General features: G+C 48.2%; 1 protein-coding gene across 1 annotated transcript in view; it reads right to left on the reverse strand.

The window, feature by feature from the left end:
- The window catches only part of CCDC146 (coiled-coil domain containing 146), a 160,177-nt gene that overhangs the window by 116,249 nt on the left and 19,078 nt on the right, over positions 1-24,850 (reverse strand). The gene's annotated exons all lie outside the window — the stretch shown is intronic.

A 24,850-nucleotide genomic window follows, 5' to 3' on the forward strand; every position in this document is an offset into this window, starting at 1 on the left:
GCGAGACCGTCTCAAACTCCTTACTAAAGTCTAGGTACACCACATCCACCGCTTTTCCCTTATCCACAAGTCTCGTTATCCTGTCAAAGAAAGCTATCAGATTGGTTTGACATGATTTGTTCTTTACAAATCCGTGCTTGCTGATCCCTATCACCCTGTTGAATGTTACTCTGCCGGCTCTGGGTACATTCCACTTTTATAGAGATGTAATCCAAGATGAGCACATTACACCAATGGTTGAATTTTCAGACTTCATTCTCAGACAGGTTGCTCATATACTACTGAAGAAGATTTGGGTCCCCAGACCCCGTAGTTTTCATAGGCTGTATTTCCATATTAAAGATAAGGTAGCTGTAAACTGATCTATTTTATAAATTATGTGAGATGTTTGGGCTTCCATATAGTTGTCAGTATGATCCTTACAGGACAAAATCTAGCATCCCTGAACTAAAGCATGTAAAAATATTTTCACAATCTAAACACTCACTTTCTTTATACATGGGCTTAATAATGCAAAGTATGTCTTTCAATTTGCAGAAAACACATATGTGATAATTTTTTTAAATCTAATAAATGCACTTGTCTTTTTGATCTGGATACAGTTAAATGTTGAATTCTTAGTAACGAGGAGGTTTTCAAGCCAAAGTCCCATGGGATACTTTTTCCACAGAATATGAAACAAAACTCATCTGTTTAAAATGATCAGCCAAGCATGTTATAATTTCTTGGCATTCCATGGGTTGTTTAAACAAAGAAACTACCAAGAACAAAAGTCAAAGAATATCTTTAGTACTAAAAGCCATATCACTTTGTGGCATTGCTTTAAAGCAAACAGCACTGATTTGCCATTTTTCATGCAAGTAACAGGCCTTAAATGGTCTTTTGTTTACATAGGGATCTTCCAAAACTTCAGAAAAGACCTATTTAAGATGCTGAGTTACAAACATTTCTTTAAAAGTTTTTCATGCATCAGACTACAACTATGTTTAAATTTATCTGACATTTTCAAGGAAGTTAAGATGGGATAAGGTGAGACCACACCTGGAACACTGTTTTTATACTTTAACTACTGCAGCACATTTTTTAAAGGGGGTATTCTGCAATTGAAAAAAAAATAACAGAAAAAAACTAAAGTATTACCTAAAGGTTAACATTTTCACAGTGTTACAAAGATACAAATAATGACTTGCCAAAGAGATAGGTCTGAAATATAAATTCACAACTGTGTTTTCTCTTCATTATTCAGAGGTTAAAGAGATGAATATTATGCTTCATATAAAACTGATGAAATTAAGATAGTTTGCAAAGAAACACAGCTAAGCACTATGTTATACGCAAATGTGAACTTGCTGAACTACTAACAGAAATATAACTTGTCATTTAAATCAGCTTCTATACCACATCACTAGAGAATAGTTAATGTGATGTTCGTTTTTTTTAAAAGTCTCCAGAGGTGACCCCAGAAATTACAAGCCCGTAAGCCTAATTTCAGTACCAGGTAAAATGGCTGAAACTATAGTAAAGGACAGACCAACCCGACACAGAGGTGAACATGATCTGGTGGGGAAGAGTCAAAATGGTTTTTGTAAAGGGAAATCATGCCTCACCAAACTACTAGAATTTGTTGAGAGGCCAAAAAGCATGTGGATGAGGGAAATTCAGTGCACAGAGTGTACTCAAATTTTCCATCAATGTGCAGTAACAATCAAAAACAGAATCTTGGGAACCACTAGAAAAGGGATAGAAAATAAGACAGAAAATAGCATATTGTCTCTATATAAATCTACTGCATGCCCACATCTCAAATACTGTGTGCAGTTTAGGGTTATAAAAAGTTGGTTAAATAGGTAACCATGTAAGTGCTGAAAAATCTCAGCAGTTAAACACGTGGTGGGCTCTGCAGTCTAAAAGTTTAAACAAGCTTTATACAGTACTGCAGAGCCTACAGCTAAGCCTCCCCTCCCCTTGCTCCCTGGGAGCCAGCATGTAACCTACAGTGGGGAGCTTGGCTGGGCCTGCCATCAACAGGGGTTGCTCTGGCCTGCAAGAGGAGCCCCTGCCTGCAATGAGCCCTGTGGGGCTGGAACAGTCCCTGCCCAGGACGGGTGAGGAGCTGATCCAGCCCCAATGGTTAACTGCAAGTGGTAACCATTACTTGTTTAGGGTGATGCTTACTGGTTAGCCTGTTATCTTTTAACATCCCTAGTACAGGTCTGGTCACCCCCGTCTCAAAAAAGATATATTAGAATTTAAAAAGGTACAGAAAAGGACAACAAAACTATTAAGGGTATGGAACAGCTTCCACATATGGAGAGATTAATAACAATGGGACTTTTCAGCTTGGAAAAGAGATGACTAAGGGAGGATATGAGAGAGTTCTATACATTCATCACTGGTATGGAGAAAATAAATAAGGAAGTGTTATTAAGTCCTTCTCATAACACAAAATTAGGGGGTACCAAATGAAATGAATAGGCAGCAGGTTTCAGACAAACAAAAGGAAGTATTTCTTCACACAATGTAGTTACCCCGTGGAACTCTTTGCCAGAGGATGTTGCCAAGACTATTACAGGGTTCATAGCAGGGCTGGATTAAGGGGGGAGGGCTAGCTGGGGAGCTGCCCGGGGTGCCAACCTATGGGGGGGGCGCCTGATGGCAGCTGTAATGGGCGTCACGCGCCCAAGGCCGAGGGTTGCGCGGCATCCCTTAGAGTTGCCATCAGGCGCTGCACGCCCGAGACTGGGGACCGCGCAGTGCCCCTCAGAGCTGCAATCAGGAGCTGTGCGCCCGATTGCAGCTGTAAGGTGTGCAGCGCACCAGGGGGCAGGGCCGTTCATGCACCGTGCACCCGGGGATGGAGCAGCACATGTGTCACGCACCCACTGCCCAGGGCGCAGGAGTGGCTCGAGCTGGCCCTGGTTCATAGATACATTTATGGAAGATAGCCAAAATGAGAAAGGTGGTGTCCCTGGCCTCTGTTTGATAGAAGCTGGGAACAAGTGAAGGGATAAATCATTTGATGATTACCTATTCCGTTCATTCTCTCTCAAGCACCTGGCAATGGCCACTGGCAGAATATAGGATCCTGGGCTAGCTGAACCTTCGGTCTGACCCAGTATCACCATTCTTATGTTCATATACAATCCCTGGAATGTGTAAAGAATTTCCTTTGCTGAAATGATGTGTTCCAGTCAGATGGTTGTTTTAGGCAAAGTAAGTGTGCACAACTAAATTAAATATCTCCTAGAACTGGAAAGGACCTTGAAAGGTCATCAAGTCCAGTCCCCTGCCTTCACAGCAGGACTAAGTATCATCCCTGACAAATTTTTGCCCTAAATCTCCTCCACAAGCATTGAACTCACAACCATGGGTTTAGCAGGCCAATGCTCAAACTACCGAGTTATCCCTCAAACATAATGAAGTTACAACTGCTTCTGCCAAAGGTGAATTTGGCCAAGATTTTCAAAATTAAATCCCACAGAAAACTGTTTTAAGACAATAGATCAGATTCTAATTCCCTTATTCAAGTCCTTCCACTACAAAATTGTAAATACATTATGATACAGAACACTGTCACAGCTTTCCTCATTCAAATGGGAGAAGAGAGTGATAGGCTTCTGAACTAAACAAAGGGCAGAGAGTATATGAGGCCTCCAAACTTCATGGCTATGTCTACACTGCAGTCTTTTTGTGCAAGAACTGTTTTGTGCAAGAGTTCTTGTGCAAGAGAGCATCCACTGGTGGGACACTCTTGTGCAAAGACCTCCCCCTAGAACCACTTAGGACAGGGCAAAAGGGCACCAATACCTTCTGGGGGTGGGGGCCAGAGCCCTGCTGAGACACATGCTTAAACGGATCTCCCTGGACAGCCGTTTCTCTGCTGGTGTGTGCTGCGGGACCTCTCATAGGGACTGAAAGCTGTAGCAGTGCCTGTTGTGGTTGCCATCTGCCTCATTGGACACCACAGTTTGTGCCCAAGTGCCAAGTGCCTTTGGGGACTTTTGCCTTCTCCTTGCTGTGCCATGGAGACAGGGATGGCCCTGTGCCAGTTCTGGCCCCACATGGCCATTGTGGAGTGCATGCAGCTGCTTCTCTATGCTGCCTCACTATTCCTACACGAGCTTGACAGTGAGCTCAATCTGGACTCCGTCTCCCTGGATGCAGTGGCTTCACTGTGGCATCCCTACTCAACCGAGGAGAGGCGATACTGGAGACTCGACACCAGTTCCAACTGGTGGGACTGGCTGGTCCTGGAGCAATGAGACAACCAGCAGTGGCTCCAGCACTTTAGGATGCGGAAGCAGACGTTCCTGCAGCTGTGTGCCTGACTCGCCCCTGCGCTCCACAGACATGACACCCAACTGTGGACCACCATCCCCGTCAAAAAGAGGGCCGCCATGGCCCTGTGGAAGCTGGCCACCCCAGACAGCTACTGCTGGGTGGCACACCAGTTCGGGGTGGGCAGGTCCACAGTGGGTGCCATCTTGATGCAGGTAAGACCCTCGGGGGGGACTGCAGTCCCTGCCCAGGGAAAGGGAAGAGTCCAGGCTGGCAGGGGTAGCAGGGGTGGGGGAAGCCCCGTCACCCAGGGGCGTGTGTCGTCTCTCCCTTATATAGCCCTGCTGGTGGGGGGGGAGGCTCTGAGGAGAGGGGGCCCAGGCAAGTTTGGGGGGAGAGGGCTTTAGAGAGGGATGGGAACCCCCCAAGGGCTCACGCACCTGCCCTGCCTCATTCTGTGTGTTCCCTGTATTTCTGTGTGCCGTTCTGCAGGTAATCAGAGCCATCAATGACATCCTGCTCAAGAGGATCATCTGCCTGCAGGACGTGGATGCAACTGTGGCTGGCTTCACTACTCTGGGGTTCCCCAACTGCAAGGGAGCCAAGGATGGGACCCACATTCCCATCCGGGCACCGGAACATCGAGCGGACCACTTTATTAACCGCAAGGGGTACTTTTTGATCCTGCTCCAGGCCCCCGTGGACAAATATGTGGGGTGGTCGAGCAGAGCACATGACGCCTGCATCCTCCGAAACTCTAGCCTCTTTCATAGGATGGAGGCAGGCACTTTCTTCTCCCCTGGGAATTGACGGTTGGGGACGTCCGCTTGCCACTGTGCATCATGAGGGACGCGACCCTCATGCCGTGGCTGATGCAGCTGTACACTGGACGCATGGACCCCTGCTGGGAAAGATTCAACTTGCATCTGAACTGGGCCCGCAACCAGGTGGAGTGCGCCTTCAGATGGCTAAAGGTGAGATTCTGTTGTCGGCTCACCTGTCTCGACATGGGCGAGCAGAACATTGCGGAGGTTGTCGCAGCATTTTGTGTGCTGCACAACATAGAGTAGCAGAAGGGGGAGGCCTTCCTCCCAGGGTGGATAGTAGGCAAGGGCTGGGCGTTCAAACAGTCCCCACAGCTACCATCCAGCAGGCACACCATGGGTATGTCTACACTACAGCATTAATTCGAACTAACTTAATTCGAATTAGTTAATTCAAACTAAGCTAATTTGAATTAGCGCATCTAGACCCAAAAACTAATTCGAATCAGCGTTTTGCTAATTCGAACTAGCGCATCCACACTGATTGGATGCTGGGTCGTATTTAAGGGCAGCTGAAACCGGTTCTGGCAGAGCATCAGGTCAGTAGTTGCTTTGTGTGGCTGCTGTCTGAGTCTATCTGAGGCTCGTGCTTAAAGGGACCCCCCTGGACAGCCGGTTCTCAGCTTTTCCGCTTGCTGGCCTACCTCGCCGAGGGACAGCAAAGCGTTTTTCTCTCTGCCTGCCTGTGTCAGTGCTTCCCATTGGGGACGCTGCCACAGTTGGCACCATGTAGCCAGAGCTCTCCCTGGGCATGCTGCTCCAGTTTTTGGACTTGCTGCTGCAAGCCTGTCAGCAATGGCTGGAGGCTGCCTTGCACCATCTGGTGCACGTCATCCCCCTGCCTCTCCTCCTGGCCTCCCCGGGGGTCATGGAGGAAGCAGCAGCAGCGCCCGGATGCCAGCATGCCCTGCCGCATCTGGCATCTGGACACCAGCAGCGACTGGTGGGACCGCATCGTCCTGGAGCGCTGGGGAGACCAACAGTGGACCCAGAACTTCAGGATGAAGAAGGACACCTTCCTGGAGCTCTGCGACTGGCTCGCCCCTGCTCTGCAGCGACGGGACACTCGCATGAGGCCCGCCATCGCCCTCCAGAAGCGTATGGCCATCGCCCTCTGGAAGCTCTCCACACCAGACAGCTACCGATCTGTTGGGAACCAGTTTGACGAGGGGAGATCCACTGTCAAAGCAGTGCTCATGCAGGTATGGCACTCACTGGCCACTGGGCCGCGGAGGAGGGGGGCTGCAAAGAGGGGATGGGCCGCCCCAGGGAAAACAGGGGGAGGGGGAGGAGGTGAAAGTGCCCCGCGCAGGAGGGTTCGGTCTGTCCCGACCATACTACACGCTGCCCGCGGGGGTTGCTTCCGGGAGTGGGGCATGGGGCAGTGCCAGGAAATGAACACTCCCAGCCACCCAGGCGCCCCAGTGATTTGCGGTTTGGTGTCTCTCTGCAGGTGGTCAAGGCCATCAACTGGGTGCTGCTCCGCAGAGTGGTCTGCCTCGCTGACTCGGACGCAGTCATCTGGGGGTTCAGTGCCCTCGGCTTCCCCAACTGCGGGGGGGCCATCGACGGGACGCACATCCCCATCCATGCCCCGGAACACCAAGCCTCCCAGTACATCAACTGCAAGGGGTACTTCTCCATCCTCCTGCAGGCTGTGTGAGACCACCGGGGACAGTTCACGGACATTAATGTGGGCTGGTCCAGCACGGCACACGACGCCAGGGTGTTCCACAAATCCTCTGTGTGCCAGAGGCTGCAGGCCGGGACCGTCTTCCCTGACCACCACATCAGGGTTGGGGACATGGACATGCCCGTCTGTCTGGTGGGGGATGCGGCCTACCCCGTACAGCCCTGGCTGATGAAGCTGTACACGGGGCACCTCAACTCCTCCCAGCAGGCCTTCAATGCCAGGCTCACCAGGGCACACATCATGGTCAAGGGGGCCTTCGGATGCCTGAAAGCCCGATTTCGATGCCACCTCACCCGCCCTGACCTCGCCAAGCACAATATCCCTCCTGTGGTGGCAGCATGTTGTGTGCTGCACAATTTATGTGAGTGGAAGGGGGAGGCTTTCCTGCCAGCCTGGATGGCTGAGGCTGAGCACATGGCTGGCCAGTACGTGCAGCCCCACACCGCCGCCATCTGGGAGGCCCAGCGGGGGGCTGTCTGGATCCAGGAAGCTCTGCAGGAGAGCTTCCAGGTGGAGGAGGAGGACTGAACTCTCCCTGTATGCCCCACTGGGGCCTTCTTCCACACTCCCCTCCTTCCTCTTTCCCCTCCCTAACCCCCCTTCCTAATGTAAAATAAACACACCTGTTTTGCCAACAAAAATCTCTCTTTATTGTACATAACTGGGGTGGGGGAGGGAGAAGTGAGGGTGGGAGAGGAGAGGAAGAAACCAGGGAGGAGGGAGCTGGAAGGGGGTGGAAGGGGAGGAAGGGAAGGGAAAGGTCAGGGTGGGGGGTCCTGCTGGCTCTCCCATCTCGCAGCACTGTGGGTGTGGGGGTGTTGGGGGGGGGGGGCAGTGTGTGTGAAGGGTGGGGCAGGTGGGACAGGGGGTGCGGAGGAAGTGGGAGAGGGAGCAGGGGTGGGAGGAGGAGCAAGAGCTGGGGCGGCTGCAGGGGCTGGAGCAGGAGGAGGCAGGAACCTGTTCACCAGGGTCTGGAGGTGACCTCTGAGGGCACGGCTCTGCTCCTTCAGCACCTCCAAGCTCCGCTGCCGCAGCTGCAGGTCCTCCCGGACCCAGTGCTCCTGGATGCGGAGCTGCTGCTCTAGTAATCACAGGTGCTGCTGCTGGTAGTCCTCCAGGTTCCTGTTGCGCCTGCTGGCTCGGGTGCGGGTGGCTGTTGCTGGCGGGGTGGTGTGCCCTGCAGTCCCAGGTGCTGCAGCTGTGGTGAAACAAGAGCAGTGGTCAGTTCTCCCTGGGGACACAGTGGGTAAAACCCAGCCCTCCTCTGCAAGGCGAGGTCGGCTTGTGGGGAATGGGCCAGGGACCCTGCATGACACCCAGCTGCTGCTCCATGGTGGGCAAGGCCCAGGTGCACGGACCCTGGGCTCGCTCTCCCCCATACCTCCCATACACATAAGGGGAGCATGATGGCACTCACATGTAGAGCCCTCCCTGGCCTCGGACGACACAGCCGATGTGGTCTGTGGGGTGCCTTGGGGGTCCTGGGTCCTGGGCAGGCTCCCTGCAGGCTCCTGGCTCTCGGTGTCCTCCTCCTCGGTGTCCAGGATGGGTCCCTCTGCCCCGGGGTCGATCACCACCCGGGGAGCATGCACTGCGTGAACTCCAGGATGCAGTCCAGGGCCTCATAATGGAGGCATGCCTCCAGGTTGGCCCCTGGCTGGAGTAGGCCTGCCGCAGGTCCTTGATCTTGCAGCGGACCTGCTCCTGGGTTCACATGTGGCCTCTGGTGGCCAGGCTGGCAGCAACGTGGCTGTAGACAGCCGCATTCCTGTGGCTAGTGCGGAGATCGTAGATGTTGGAGGACTCCCCCCAAACCTCAATGAGGTCCACAATCTCTGCACTAGACGAGGCGGGCACCTGCCTCTTGCAGCCCTGGGCAGGCTCCTAGGAGCTGCCAGCCTGGTCCTGGGAAGAGGCGGAGGGCTGGGTGGCAGCAGGTGGCTGGCTCATACCGTGCCAGGTGCAGGGTCTGTTGGCTGGATGCTGGCAGGCTTGCAACTGGCACAAGCACCGTAGCCAGACCATGGCCCTTTAAGGGCTCCGGGGCTGGGATGGGGGCAGAAGAGTTTCCCTGGTTGTGCCCAGAGTGGCCACCAGGGCAAGCTGGGAAGGGCTAGCCTCCAACTAGTTCGAATTAAGTGGCTACACAGCCCTTAATTCGAACTACTTAATTTGAACTAGGCGTTAGTCCTCGTAGAATGAGGTTTACCTAGTTCAAATTAAGTGCTCCGCTAAGTTCGAACTAGTGGTTTGCATGTGTAGCACCTATGGAAGTTAATTCGAACTAATGACTGTTAGTTCGAATTAACTTTGTAGTGTAGACATACCCCATGATGGGGTGCGCATCCAAGAGGCCCCCAGGGAGATGTTCTCCCAGGCCCCACAGTAGGTCGCTTCTGTCTGGCATCCACATCTTCCTCCCATCTCCTACCCTCCCAGCGCACCCGTCAGGCCGTGTTGGGGCAGGCAGCACAGGGAGGTGGGCGGGATGGGGTGCAGTGGGGGGGCCATGGGCACAACAGGAGGGGCGGCAGGAAGGGGCATGGCCACGGCAGGGAGGGCAGCGGGGGGAGGTGGGGCAAGGACATGCCCTAGTGCAAGGCATGGCCAATGTGCACCATGAGGGTGGAGATGGTGTTGCAGCACTTGAGGAACTGGCCCCATGCCTACTGCCACCACTCCAGGTCAGCCCAGAGCTTGGTGCTGACCACCTCCTCCATCCGCTCCACGGCCTGGACTTGCTGCCAGAGGAGCTAGTCTTACTGCCTGGCCCGCCTGACTAGTGCCTGGGTCGTCAGTGCCGCCAGTGCAGGGCTGGATGGTCCCTCGCTCCCGGCTTGTCCCGCTGCAGAGAACACAGAAAATGGTGAGCTGGTCAGCCAGCCCTGCCCACAGTGTCCCTGAGCCCTGGGTCCTCCTCCCTGAACCTCATGTTACACTACACCTCCCAGTTGGTCCCGTGTGTGTGTTCATGTAAGGACTAGCTCAAAATCCTGGGAGTGAAGTGATCCTCCATGGATTGTAACACTTGGGAGACATCACTGTGAATGAAGACCCTTTGTCTGTGTCCTAGCCACTTGGCATGCTGCGTCTGTCTAGCACTGTGTACACTCCCTCCCAAAGATAGAGCACATGGCTTCTACTCTTCTCACTGTCTGTGAGCATACACATCCCCACATTGCATGGGAGCAAGTGTGGCAGACAAGATCTGGGTTCTCGGACTACTGTCAATTGATTTCCTTGGAAATGGAGCCTGGGCTACTGGGCGTGTACTGTCCCTGCAGCAAGACTCATTGGGCCAGAGGCCCGGGCTGCCTGCTTCCCTTCCCCACAGCCCTCGGACAAGTAGCCCAGGGAAGTGTGTGGCCGCACTAGGGTGATTCCCTTGGAGGCAGCAGAGGGGCTGGGAGCAGCCGAGGGGCTCCATGGGGGCCCCGCTCATAGGGCTGTCTCGCTGCACTTTCCTCAGGAGCAGCTGCTGTGTCACACGGGCAGGCATGGTTGCATGCTGTCTGTGTGCAGCACCCTTTGGGATATGTGGGGTCTGGCCAGTGCCCTTGGGGCTTTGTTGCTTCCAGCTGGCATCCCCCTTTTCTCCCCTGGGCAGGACGTGTGTGAGCAGCAGGGTCCCAGGCATGCCCTTGAGCTACCTGCTGCATCCACGTGCCACACGGTCAGGCTGCATGAAGTTGCATGTGCTGCATACTGCTGCACAGTGTGCAGTTTGAACTGCCTAAGAGACACTCCCCTCCCACCTCTGGGCACCCGCCTTCCCCGCCCTTGCAAGTGAGAAGCGCAATACTCACCAGAGGATCCGTTGCCGGCTTTGGACGAGGCCCGGGAGACATCCTGGCTTCTGGGCACTGGCTCAAGGTGGAGTGTGATGGGACAGTCCTCTTCCTCGTCCTTGGAGCTGGTGGTCAGGTCACATCCTCCTCCAGGTCAGGTGGCCTGACCATCGGGGTGCACAGTTCCATGTCGATCATGGGAGAGGGCTCTTGGACTGCCGTATCCCCCATGATGGTGTGCAAGCAGTTGTAGTGGAGGCAGGTGTCGGCTCCTGCCCCTCCGCCCTCAAGGGTCCGGGCTGGGTGTCCCTGCTTGGCCAGCGCCTGGGCCATGCAGCCAAAGATGTCCACATAACAGTGACAGGACCGGGGGTTGTGGAGGGCTTCCTCTTGTGCCCACAGGTCCAGAAGGGCCATGACCTCGGCCCCGGACCAGCATGGGGCATGCCACTTGGTGACCCTCTGTAGTTGCTGGGAGCCCTGGAGTGGCTCCTGGGATGGGGGTGCAGGCTCACGGGATGGCTGAGGGGCAGACATGCCTTCAGAGCCATGTAGTGGAGCTGCCGTCTGTGCTGCTGCCGCCACGTGGCGTCCGTAGGGTGCCTGGCCCTTTAAGGGAGGGTCTGGCAAGCAGGAAGTAGCGAGCTGAGAGTGTGGGTACAGAGCGTCCAAGCGGCCACCTGCGTTTTTTCCTGGGAGGCCAGTTCTTGTGCAAAAAGCTCCCTGCTGCCCGTCCACACTGCATTCTTGCGTAAGAGCACTTGCGCAAGGCTTTTTCCTCGTACAAAGCATTACAGTCTTGCGCAAGAAGCTCTCTGATCCAACACCTTACTGTAAATTTACTTGCGCAAGAACGCGCGTGCAGTGTAGACTCTCCACAAGTTTTTGCACAAGAACAACTGTTCTTGCGCATAAAGTCTGCAGTGTAGACATAGCTCGTGTCTCAAGGGATCTGCAAAAAAAGAGGAAGTTCCAACCATACAGAAGTTATAAATCTCCAAGTCACTCCTAGCTTCATGGGCTCTCTTAGAGCTGTGCTGCCACTAGCTGGCCCCTAACTTTACTGCTGTGTGGAAGTGATAGTGTAGACCACAAATTAATGTTGCTTCTAAAAGTATTAATATCTATCTCTGAAAATCCAGGAGAAATACTGCCTGTTTTGCAAAGATCACATCATGTAGAGAAGCTGTTCCTCAGTCCCTAGGACTGAGCAATAAAAATCTCACAAAATCAGAACACCAACCCTACAATGGCCACAAGAAATGGTTTTATGGGGTCTTGATAGAGAAAGTATACTGTGACCTCTCAGAACCTCCAGTTTTCTATAGCAACAAATGCTCAGAACCAGATCTTCATCACTCAAAATTCCTCAGTAAATGAAAGCACAGACTGCTTTACTGAGACTCTGTAGCACAATCCCCATCCAGACTCATTTGTGCTAGTCTTCAATTGATGCCTCAAATGCTTGACTAGATGAACTCACACTATGATCATCATTAAGATTCCGTGTCTGTCATTAAGGCCACAGCAGTCCTGGATTCTATGATTTTTCATGGCCTCCATGTATTCCATGATAGGAAGTACCTGTTCTGCTTGGGGAGGCCTGGAGCAAGCCATTCTGGCTGCTACTGGGGCACTCTGGGTATGGAAAGGGGCACAAGGCTAGGGTAGGAGATGTAGGTGCAGTGCGGTGCTCACCTTAGAGAAATTACCTGGAAGCAGCCAGTGTGTCCCTGTAGCTCCTTGGGGGCAGGAAGGCAAAGGGGGGAGGCTCCTTCTCCTGCTGCTGTTGCCACAAGCTCTGACTCTGCAGCTCCCATTGGATGCGGTTCCTGAGCAATAGGAGCAGCAGAACAGAAGCTTCTGGTGGGAGCAGTGCACTCAGAGAAGCCACCTGGCCTCCCTTCTCCATAGAAGCTGCAGGGACATGCCAGGCACGTCTGGGGTATTGCATGGAGCTGGGTAGGGAAACTGCCAGCCTTGCCAACCCTCCCTCCTCCCAGCACCCGGGGTTCCTGGGCAACAGGATGCCACCTGTCCCCCCACAGCTTGGGTTCCCAAGCCAAATGCTTCTGTTCCCTTACCAGCAGAGGTACCATGCCACCCCTCAGCATCTATGGTACCCCTGAACCTTCTTCCCAGAGTACTCATGGACCCTTAGGCTATGTCTAGACTGCATTCCTCTGTTGACAGAGGGATGCAAATCAATCACATCAAAATTGCTAATGAAGCAGGGATTTAAATATCCTGTGATTCATTAGCATAAACATAGCCACCGCTTTTTTTGGAAACGGAGTTTTTTTTAAAAAAACCAGCAGTCTAGACATGGATCTGTCAAAAATAAACCCTTTTTTGAACGATCCTGTATTCGTCAAAAAATTAGATTTACAGGATCTTTCAAAAAAGGGTTTATTTTCAACAGATCCGCATCTAGACTGCCGTTTTTTAGGGGTTTTTTTAAACTCTATTTCGAAAAAAAGCAGGGGCCATGTTTATACTAATGAATCACGGGATATTTAAATTCCTGCTTCATTAGCAATTTCGATGTGCCTAATCTACATCTCTCTGTCCTCAGAGAGGTGTAGTGTAGACACACCCTTAATGCTCTGTTAGGGGTATATAACACAAGTCATGGGAAGATTGGGGGCTGTGAATTTTTGTTTACTGACTCTGACCAGCGTTCCCTATAAACTGAGCACTTGGGCAGCTGCCCAGGAGAGAGTCAAGTGCTGTCTAGCTCATTGGCAGAGCGCCCACAGCTTCTCACAGCCAGCAGCATATGTTTCTACTGGCAGTGCACTTCTGCACATGCCTTGGTGCAGAAATGTATTCCTCCCATGGATGGAAAAAATTAGAGGGAACACTGACTATGACCTGTCCATGACTTTCACTAAAAATACCTGTGACTAAAATGTGACCTTACTCATCATATACCATACATATACTTATCTGGAAAATTAACTTGCCCTTTTCTCTGGTTATTATCCAAGTATTTCACTTGCTAAGAGAAGTGAATGCCTTGTCCCTCACCAGTTTATCATGCCTGAAAATGATTTTATGAATGAAGGTTTGCCCAATCTTCCTTTATGCTCACTAGCACTATCCAGATTACACCAAACAGATGCTCCCTACTCCAACCCACCAAGCAGCTGAACTAGTAACTCCTATACAATGATGTCATCTATTAGTATATGTGACTTTCACAGATTCATCAAATGCCTTTCTGAAGCAAGCAGACATATATTAACGATGCTTATTATCTTCCTTGGGCTAGACTGTAATCATATTCAGCCTGCAGTTCCTATAGCTTTTCCCACCATCCATGCTCAATTCTGGGCACTTTCTAAAAGATTTTCTAGTAAATGTCAGTTTCTAGCTTATCATCACATTATCACCACTGGGCTGGCTCCCCAGTGACCATTTCAACTGGCAGAAAATTTTCACTTAATTATTAGTTACATTCCTGGGGGTGGAGGTGAAGGCAACATCTGTCTTTCTTATCTGTGCTAACATATTTATATAGCTTTTTTGTTGTTTCAGAAGTCTTTGAAACACATAATATGTAGAATGTTCCAGGACAAGCTGATGTTTGAAAATGCTGTTTTCTTCCTGCAGCGGTGTAAGGTTTTTATAGTTTGGATAGGAGAGGAACAGATTGTACATGCTATTAAAACATGCAATCACTAATATGGTTACCATGAAAAGACATTAATGAGCATATTTCAGAAAGTAGATGATCATTGATCAACAGCAAGATTAATTTTTGTTCAAAATATTTTTATTCGGTGTTCTATATATGACAGAAAGTTACTTTTCTCCTATAGAACTGCTAATGCCAATGCCAATTTTTCTAGGCATTTTGCCCTTTTTTTATATTTTCATAACAAGCACTTTTACAATTATCCTCTTACCCAGAGGGTTTGAAAATATGGTTATTTATAATATATTGGTTTTAACCCACCATTATTTCAAATATTATAGTAATATTATATAAACTATTTTGGCTTAAGAAAGTTTAATAGTTTTAGAAGTTACATGGTATCTTTTGAATTATACTGGCCATTGTTTAGACCCTCTCCATCAATCTGGCATCTTTATCACCCCTGAGCAGTGTAAAAAGACCAGATAATGGCTGTATATAGACAAATGAAGATACCCTAAGAAAGGTGAGCTTTTAGTTGGTGTTAAGTTGACACAGTGAGTTTCTATGTAACTCTACCCTCCCCAGTGCGGGAGCTTGCCTAATGTACCATTGACTTCTGCCACTTCTCAGTGGGGGTATGTCTAGACTACAGGATTTTGTCGACAGAGGCTTTGTTGACAGATACTGTTGACAAAGCTTCTGTCGACAAAGAGCGTCTAGACAACATCCAGTTCTGTTGAAAAAGCAAGTCGCTTTGTCGACATGAAAGTGTAGACGCAAAGGACAGTGTAGATGCAATAACACCTTCTGTTGACAGAACTCTGTCAACAAAAGGCATTATTCCTCGTAGAATGAGGTTTACTGCAGTCGACAAAACCGCTGAGTTCTGTCGACTTTATGTCTAGACTACAACGTTCTATTGGAAAAAGATAAGCAAATTGCGAAATGCAATTTGCGTATCTTTTTCTGCTTTTCTTCTGAAAGAGGCTTTTCTGACAATTGGCCTGTCTACATTGCGCCAATGTAAAAAAAAAAGCCTCTTTCAGAACATCCCTTCTTCCTCATATATGAGGTAGACAGGGATGCCGAAAAAATGCGTCTGCTTTTCTGGTTTTTTTTCTGGAAAAGCAGATGTGTTCCTTGGAGGTGGCAGAGCTTTTCTGGGATACCTCTGGGATCTGTTTTGGGTCTGGTTCTGTTCAGTATCTTCATCAACGATTTAGATGATGGCATAGAGATGATGGCATAGAGAGTACGATTATTAAGTCTGCAGATGATTCCAAGCTGGGAGGGGTGGCAAGTGTTTTGGAGGATAGGGTCAAAATTCAAAATGATCTGGACAAACTAGAAAATGGTCTGAGGGAAACAGGGTGAAGTTTAATAAGGACAAATGCAAAGTACTGCACTTGGGAAGAAACAATCAGTTTCACACATACAGAATGGGAAGTGATTGTCTAGGAAGGAATACTGCTGAAAGGGATTTAGGAGTCAGATTGGATGACAAGTTAAACATGAGTCAACAGTGTGACACTGTTGCAAAAAAAGGGAAACATGATTCTGGGATGCATTAACAGGTATGGTGTGAGCAAAACACGAGAAGTCATTCTTCCACTCTATTCTGCGCTGATTAGACCTCAGTTTGAGTATTGTGTCCAGTTCTGGGCACCACATTTCAAGAAAGATGTGGAAAAATTGGAGAAGGACCAGAGAAGAGCAACAAAAATGATTAAAGGTCTAGAAAACATGATCTTTGAGGGAAGACTGAAAGAATTGGGCTTGTTTAGTTTAGAAAAGAGAAGACTGAGAGGGGACATGATAGCAGTTTTCAAGTAACTAAAAGGGTGTTACAAGGAGGAGGGAGAAAAATTGTTCTCCTTGGCCTCTGAGGATAGAACAAGAAGCAATGGGCTTAAATTTCTGCAAGGGAGGTTTAGGTTGGACATTAGGAAAAACTTCCTAAGTGTCAGGGTGGTTAAGTACTGAAATGAATTGCCTAGGGAGGTTGTGGAATCTCCATCACTGGAGATATTTAAGAGCAGGTTAGAGAGATAGCTGTCAGGGATGGTCTAGACCAGTGCTTGGTTCTGCCGTGAGGGCAGGGGACTTGACTCGACTCCACTTCTATTATTCTATTATGACAAAGAAATGACAGAGAGCCAATGCCAATTTGGAATGGCAGTGGATAGAGTGCAAATACCAAAATGCTAAATCCAAAGCACCCAGGTCAGGTCTTCAGACATTCCAGTAGTCAACCCAAATGAGTGTAGGTCTTACTATGTATTTATTTTATCGTATTTCGTTTTCCATATCTGAATTCATTTTTTCATAAGCCTTTGCCACTCATTTCTTACCAACTGATTTACTTTCATCATCCATGGAATTGCACCATTAATCAAACATAACAAAATATTTATAGAAAAATGTGACCTAACTGTATTTTTCATAAACAGGCCTGTTTACAGCTTCTCAGAAGCTGAAAAAAACCAACCTCTTGCAAAACTGTACTTGTCAAAACTCCAATAAGTCTGAAGGGCACAGAAATTGACAGTAGGTTTAAATTATGGTTTACATATTAATTTAGCCATTTATTAATACATTTCAAACAAAATGGAATAATTAAATACAAAAATGATAGATAAGGAAAATAGGGTTATCCATTAATTAATTGGTTTTGGCTGATGATTTGTGAATTTAAGTCTAAAGAATCATGATTAGTCCCAAAGACCTGAAAACAGAAAAGCCAAAGTAACCATTAATATTTTATCTGAAAATCAAAAACCAGGATCAGTTTGGAGATTCTCAGATGAACTTATATTTCATTTCAGATTTTAAGTGAAAGTTGAATCAAAGCCAAATATTGGTAGGATGAAAGAAACAGAAAATATGGTAGAACTTATATCTGACCCTAAGATTAGGGACATTCAATTGCCATTAGCTTTGTAAATGTAGAACCTGAATGATATTTGAACATTAAGCAGCAGAAATTGATTAAGAAAGTGTTTTACCATCCAAACCTAGCCAGAAGGCTATCTTTTGAAAGTTTTGTACTCAGTTATTGCAACTGTTATCCATTCCCAGGTTAGAACTGGTGCAAAAGACAGCTATCAACACTTGACATTTGTGCCCAGACCTAGACTGGATAGACTAGTTTTGACGTAAGAAGACCTACACAGCCTGGGACTACTCTACCCAAACTCCTGTCTCTTTTTCCAGGATAAACTGACACAGTTGTAATTAGCAGATTGTTGATTCTAAGTCCCCTTTGACATAAGACAAAGGAAACAACTGTGCTGGCAAGGACCAGGCACTGAAATGTCCTCCCACACCTGATCCACAATATTTATTCATTTTCAGGGCTTGTTACAGAGTCCATTTATTTCTACTGGCATTTGGAGAAAGGTAGAAGGATATGCAAAGGAATGGAGACAATGTCATTATCGTCTGTCTTTTGACAGATGGGTAAACTGATTAAATTGCACTTGGTTTATAATTTTGCATAACTTGCAGAGTGTTCAGAGCTTTTTATGTCTATAAATAAAAATAACATATTTTAATCTGAAACCAACCCCAAATCAATTAGGCATTTCTGTATAGGGATATGTTGGGGGATATGGAATCCTTGAAAATAAGCAGTGACAAATTCAATTCAGAACCATTGGTGTGTGTGTGTGTGTATGTGCATATGAATATGCAGGGAGATATGGTGGGAATGAAAGGTATTTTATAGCAGACTAAATTAACTTTGTTGTGGAATTTCAGGGTTGCTACCACAGAGTAAACAAAGGCCTCAAGCATAAATTCTGAAATAATTTTTTTAAAACAACAAAAATATAAAGTGAAGGCATGAGAAAAGGCTACAGTGAATTAAGAATGATAGATATGCCTCAGGGAATAGTGCAAAACGCATATATTCATTCAAGCCTTTGTCTGAGGCAGATTAACTATGTTGAGCATTTTGTTTTTAGGATAGGTCAGATAATGGGTCCAGGCTAGTATCCTTGTATGTAAGTTTTTATTACAGCAGAGGATAACTGTAAACTTGCAGTGAACTTTTTGTTGCAGCCAGTTGTTGGAAGAATTATGTTAATTGTGTTTAATTGTTAATGCATCTAAAAACTAATGCACAAGTAGCTTTAAATCAAAACATGGTAAAGTTTATTTATGTTTAGGGTCAAATTCTACATATGTGGTCTAAAATTAACCAAACTCAAAATGATATTAAGTGAGTTTATTTTATGGGGTTTATATTTGTCCTGTAAACATATCTACTATAACTTCAAGTAAATGTTATATGAAATAAATTCCAATTAAAACAATCTAAAGAGAGACATTCCAGAATTCTATTTCTATTGGCTTACATTGGAGGAAAATGGAATTTTAGGAAATGTTCACAGGATATAAAAAAACCTGCAAAAATATTTCAATAATAAATGGTAGAAACATAAAGCAAGAGATCATTTAAACTCCACGCCAGCACTCGGATGTTCATTTCCATTCATACATCAGATTCAAATGCATGAAACAGCTCCCCTCACCCACAACTGCAAATGGAAAAAGCAGTGGAACTATTTAGTCAACTTGATGTCATCTTAGTAATAAATAAGTGCTGAAAAGGAACACATCTTGATGGACCAAGTGGGTTTATTCATCCCTCTCACTGTTAAATGTTTTTACCAATTGCAAGCAGGCAAAATAATTTCACATTGTATTATTAAATAAGAAAGAAAAGATATTTTGTGCAGCAAGTGTCAGATAGGCAATCTGCTATTTACATGCGAAAAGCAAGGCTGAGTTGAACAGAAGGTTCACTGCCAAAAGAACTATCTATGCTAAAATAAATGAAAGGTGTCTCTGTTGATGTAGTATTTGCTGCTTCATAGGCATAAATGACTAACCAGTAAACCAGAACCAATCTGATTCCATTCAAGTGGAAAACATTTGAAATCTATTCAGAGAAACTGAATTCAGCATCTATGCACAGACCTCTTGTGAATGAAGTCATACACTTTATCTATGAGTATTCCATAAGTTCAAAGATCAAAATGCATGTATTATTGGAAAAAAAGAAATAAGAACATAAGAATGGCCATACTGGGCACACCAAAGGTCCATCTAGCCCAGTATCCTGTCTTCCAACAGTGATCAATGCCAGATGCCCCGGGATTAGGGTTACCAGATGGTTTCAAAAAAATCACCAAACACACTTGATCTCAGATTGTGTGTGTGTGTGTGTGGGGGGGGGGACTGGCTGTGAGGGGTGTGGGGCTGGCTGGGAGGAGGTTGGGGGGGGGGAGTGGGGCAGGCCGGGGGAGATGGGGGGGAACTAGCTGGCAGGAAGCAGGGCTGGCCGGGAGGGGATCGGGGGGAGTGGGGCTGGCCAGGGGAGATGGCGGGGGGAAGGGGAGAGGGAGAAACTGGCCGGCTGGAAGCAGGGGTGGCTGGGCGGGGGTCGGGGGAAACGAGGCTGACCGTGGGGGTAGGAGAACTGTCCACGGGGAGCAGGGCTGGCCTGGGCGCATGCAGATCCCAGGGTGCTGACTGTCCTGCACATGATCCCAGCGGGGCACACGGGTGAGTCCGGCCCCAGGAATTCCATCCTACCCCAGCCCTGGCCCTCTCCTCACTACTGTGTAGTTGCATACTGCCTGGCTGGTAGACACGCTCACACAGTGTGAGCGTGTCTACCAGCCAGGCAGTACACAACTACGTAGTGATACTCATGATGATAATAATAAAACTTACTTAATTAGAAAATGCTGGACATTTATATGTCCGGTATTTTCTCAATTTGTTTCCCGGACAGAAAGCACAAATACCAGACTGTCTGGTTCAAAACCAGATACCTGGCAATCCTACCCAAGAGTGAACAGAACAAGGAATCATCAAGTAATCCCTCTCCTGTCACCCATTCCCAGCCTCTATCAGAGGCTAGAGACACCATTCCTACCCATCCTGGCTAATGGCCATTATTCTGAAATAACTATGTGAGCATCTACACAGCAAAACTACTGTTTTGAAATAATTTTGAAATAGCGGACGGCTTAGTCCGACTTCTATAAACCTTGTTCTATGAGGAATAGAGTCTATACCGAAATAGATATTTTGGAATAGGGGCTGTGTAGACAGGGAATAGCTGCTACTTTGAAAAAGGGGGCTTCCAGCCCTTCCCAGGGTGCCCTGCTGGCTGCTCTGCCCACACTCAGCAAAACTCTATCCCGTCCCTCTCTTGTAACCCTTAAAGCTGCAGTCTCTGCAGACAGGGTTTGTGGCTCGCAGAAGGCCTGACAGCCCTGAGCCACACTACAGCTGCCCCTGACTTGATTTTGTCCATGATGAGCTAGTCTTATGCTGCCACCCAGCCCTCCACTGCTCACAGGGAACAGTCTGATGAGCTCCTAGGAGCCTGTCAGGGCCCGCAAAAGACGTGCTTGTTCCTGGTTTCGTGTGGAGATCCGGTACCTTATTGGGGAGGACAAGAACAACCTCCAGGATCTCCACACCAGACACAGGATTGCGGACATCTATGGCCGGATGGCAGACAGCCTGTCATCTAAAGGCCACATCTGCATGCAAGAACAGGTGCGGATGACATGTGGGGCCACTGGCCATAGCGCACATGGCCTTGCTCCAATAACATAGCTTGCAACAGAGCTAACTGTTGCTCTCAGCTTGCAGATGGGGGCTATGCTTCAAGCACTGTGTCCCCTGGGATGACTGACCATCTCTCTTTATTCTCCACAGCTGGGCCAGCTGTGAGACAGGGGCAGCCAACATCATCCAGGACAGTCTCCCGGACCCGAGGCTTCCACAGGCACCACCATCCCCTGGATGACTACCAGAGGCAGCACCTGGCAGCACTCTGAGCCCTGCACCACACCATCCACGGCTGAGTGCTAGAGGACCTGCAGCTACGTCGGGAGAGCTAGTGGAAGCTGCTTGCGCAGGGCCACTCCCTGTGCACTGATGTCCACTCCCTAGTGCAGAGCATGATGCCTCCTCCCGCTCCAGCCTGTGCCTCATCTCCTGCTGTTGCTGTTGCTCCTCCTCCCACTTCTCCGTCCACACTCTCCCCACCCTCCTGTGGAAGCCATGGCGGTGGGATCCACATAGCCCGGCGCCACTCCCAGCCCCAACCTCTCCTCCCCCTTCCAGCTCCCTCCTCTCTCCTGCGATGTTCTCAACACCCCCCTTCCTCCACCCTCTTTCATCCCTTCTCCCAGGTTCTTTTCCCACTCTCTCTCCAGTTTCTTTGACCCCCACAGTAAAGATACAGAGTGTTTAGGTTTTTGTTTTTTTTTAAAAGGTGTCTTTATTTTTTCAGCAGGAAAGGGGAGGAGGGAGAGGTAAGTGGAGGGAGAGCAATGAGGGGTGAAGCACAAGACCCCAGTGGGACAGACCAGGGGAGAGTATCTCCCTCAGGATCTCCCGGATGTGCACGGCCCCCTGATGGGCCTGCTGGATGGCAGTCATATGGTCAGCCTCACTCTCCACTCTGGGGGCCTCCCCCTTCCGTTTGCACACATTGTGCAGTACACAGCACATAGCCACCACATGTGGGATGTTATGTTCCCCGAAGTCCAAGCAGGTGACAAGGTATCTAAACCGTGCCTTCAAGAGGCTGAAGGCACCCTTGACCACCATGCAGGCCCTGCTCACCCTGGCATTAAATGCCTCTCGGGAGGGATTGAGGTGGCTGGTGTATGGTTTCATGAGCCATGGCTGTAGGGGATAGACCGCATCCCCCATCAGGCAGATGGGCATGTCCACGTCCCCGACCCTGTTCCAGCATGCAGCTTCTGGAACACACTTGAGTTCCTAAAGACATGTGCATTGTGCGCCTTCCCCAACCACCTGACATATATGTCCGTTAACTGGCCTCGGTGGTCAGTCATGGCCTGCAGGACCACAGAAAAGAATCCATTGCAGTTTATGTAGCTTGATGCCCAGTGGTCTGGGGCATGGTTAGGGATGTGTGTCCCGTCTATAGCCCCCCTGCAGTTGGGAAGCCCAGGGTGCCAAATCCATTAATGACAGCATCCGCATCAGCAAGGCGGATGACTCTGCACAGCAGGATAGTGTTGATCACCCTGACCACCTGCAGAAGGAGACAAACAAACCGAGAATCACAGAGGTGCCAGTCACCTTAGATTCCCCCACCCCCTCCTTCTTAGTCCCCCTTCCCACCACTCACCAGGAGCAACCCCCTGCAATCACCCCAATCTCTGGCAGGGCTTTGTGAAAGCGGGACTGAACAAACCCTCCACCGCCCCCACTCCGACCCACCCTTTCCCTAGGGAAGTCTGCTCCATCCTTCCACCCCCCTCCTGGGACAATAGCCCAAGAATGCCATACCTGCTTGACCAGGGCCCCGACGGTCAATCTCCCCTTGCTGAACTGGTTCCCCACAGATTGGTAGCTATTCGGCATGGAGAGCTTCCAGAGGGCGATGGCAACACACTTCTAGAGGGGGATGGTGGGCCTCACGTGTGTGTCCCATCACCTCAGGGCAGGGGCGAGCTCCTCACAGAGCTTGAGGAAAGCGTCCTTTTTCATTCAAAAGTTCTGGAGCCATTGTTGGTCTCCCCAGCGCTTCAGAACAATCTGGTCTGCACTGGTGTCCAGACGCCAGATGTGGCGGGACACAGTGTTCAGGCCAGGGCGGGCGGCATCCAGCTGCCAGAGTCGTTCCTCCTCCTGAGGAGGGTCTGCTACAAGGGCTGGGGACTGGGTTCCTGCAGCGCCTGGGAGGCAGCCTGCATGACTTGCAGCAAAAGCTCCATAGCAAAGAGTGCTGTGTTGTCCTGAAGCAGGGCAACCAGAGTAAGAAGAGAAAATGCTTTGCTGTCCCTCAGATAGGTAAGTAAGCAGGGAAACCTCAGAAACAGTTGTCCATGGGGATCCCTTTAAGCACACGCCTCAGACAGCCTCAAGCAGCAGCCACACGAAGTAACTACTGGCCTGAACTGGTTCCAGGTGGCCTTAAATGCTATTCAGCGTCCAATCAGTGTGGACACTCTATTTCAAAATAGCTAAGCCCTATTTCGATACACATTTTGTGTGTAGACGTGCTATTTCGAAATAAGCTATTTCAGAAAATCTCCTCCACAATAGCTTATTCTGAAATAACTGCGCTGTTCAGACGTACCCCAGGGTATGGCTACACTATGGGACAAAGTTGAATTAAAACAAGCAACTTCAGCTACGTTAATTACGTAGCTGAAGTTGAAGTAGCTTAACTCAACTTTTGGTGCTGTCTACACTGCAGGAAGTCAAGGGAACACTCTTCCTTCAACTTCCCTTACTCCTTGTAAAATCAGGGTTACTGGCATCGACCAGAGTGCCCCCTCACTTCAAATTAGCTGTCTTAACTAGACTGCTAATTCAAACCCTGGAAGATTGATAGTAGCAGGTTCGATCTTCCTCTGTAGTGTAGACATACCCCAAGAGCTTGGGGTTGCATCCTTGACCATCTTGGCTAATTGCCACTGATGGACCTATCCTTCATGAACTCTTTTTTAACCTAGTTATATTTTTGGCCTTCTCAACACTCCCCTGGACACTCCCCTTATGTTTTTTTTAACATGCTGCCTATTAATTTCTTTGGCTCACCCGTTGTGTTATATAAAGGAGTAAATAACACTTTCCTACTCATTTTGTTCAGAATATTCATGATTTTATAGACCTCCATCACACCCCCTTCAGTCATCTCTTTTCTAACTGAACAGGCCCAATCTTTTTAATCTTCCCTGTTATAGAAGTTGTTCCACACCCCTAATCATTTTTGTTGCCTTTCTCTGTACTTCTAGCAATAATAATATATAAAAATTTCCATAAAACACATACAATCTTTCTGATATTGTTACCATTATATAGAAGTCTATACTGTGGATATACTTTCCTATTTAATTCTACTGCCTTTACCATATTCAAGGGGATGACCTGAGTTCATAGTAAATTCTAAACCATCAGATTAATTTCTTAATTCTGTTTCCTGCCAAGCTTTTTCTAAACACTTCAGTCAAAGAAGCAGAATCATTAGGGACTAGCTAGAGATTAATCCATATTTTTTCACATTTAATCATAAATTTTATTATCCATGTAAACCTAAGCACAAGTTGAAGTAACTGAGAATTTTTTGAGTTACTGTCCTATTTCTAATTTGCTAGTGCATTTACCTCTCCCAGCTGCTCTGTATCTCACCTCCCAAAAGAGCATTTAGCTATGTTACAATTTCAGTTTCACCTTAATCAATATGGATCTATATGACAGAGCTTTAGGCAGGTTCATAGTACAGAGGAGGCACTTGTGAAGCTCTTTCTGAAGCTGTTGTTCAAGCTGTCAATTTCAAGAAATAATGGGGATTAAGGGATCTCTTTGAATTCAACTGAGTATCTAGGAGATTGTCATGTACTGTTACTTTGAACTTATTATAATAGCTTTGAGGGTGCTTACTGTTTATAAAGTAACAACTTTATCTTGGGCTTATTAAACTCAGAAGATAAATGCTCAGATCAAACACCAAATGCTCTATTACTTCAGGATATACTACCAAAATAACAGAAAGCACCTTCAAATTATTACTTGAAATCTTTTAATGAAATGCTCTCTGTCACTTTAATGCTAG

Source organism: Pelodiscus sinensis, chromosome 1, assembly GCF_052426305.1.
Source record: "Pelodiscus sinensis isolate ZL-2025 chromosome 1, ASM5242630v1, whole genome shotgun sequence".
Taxonomy (NCBI): Eukaryota; Metazoa; Chordata; order Testudines; family Trionychidae; genus Pelodiscus; species Pelodiscus sinensis.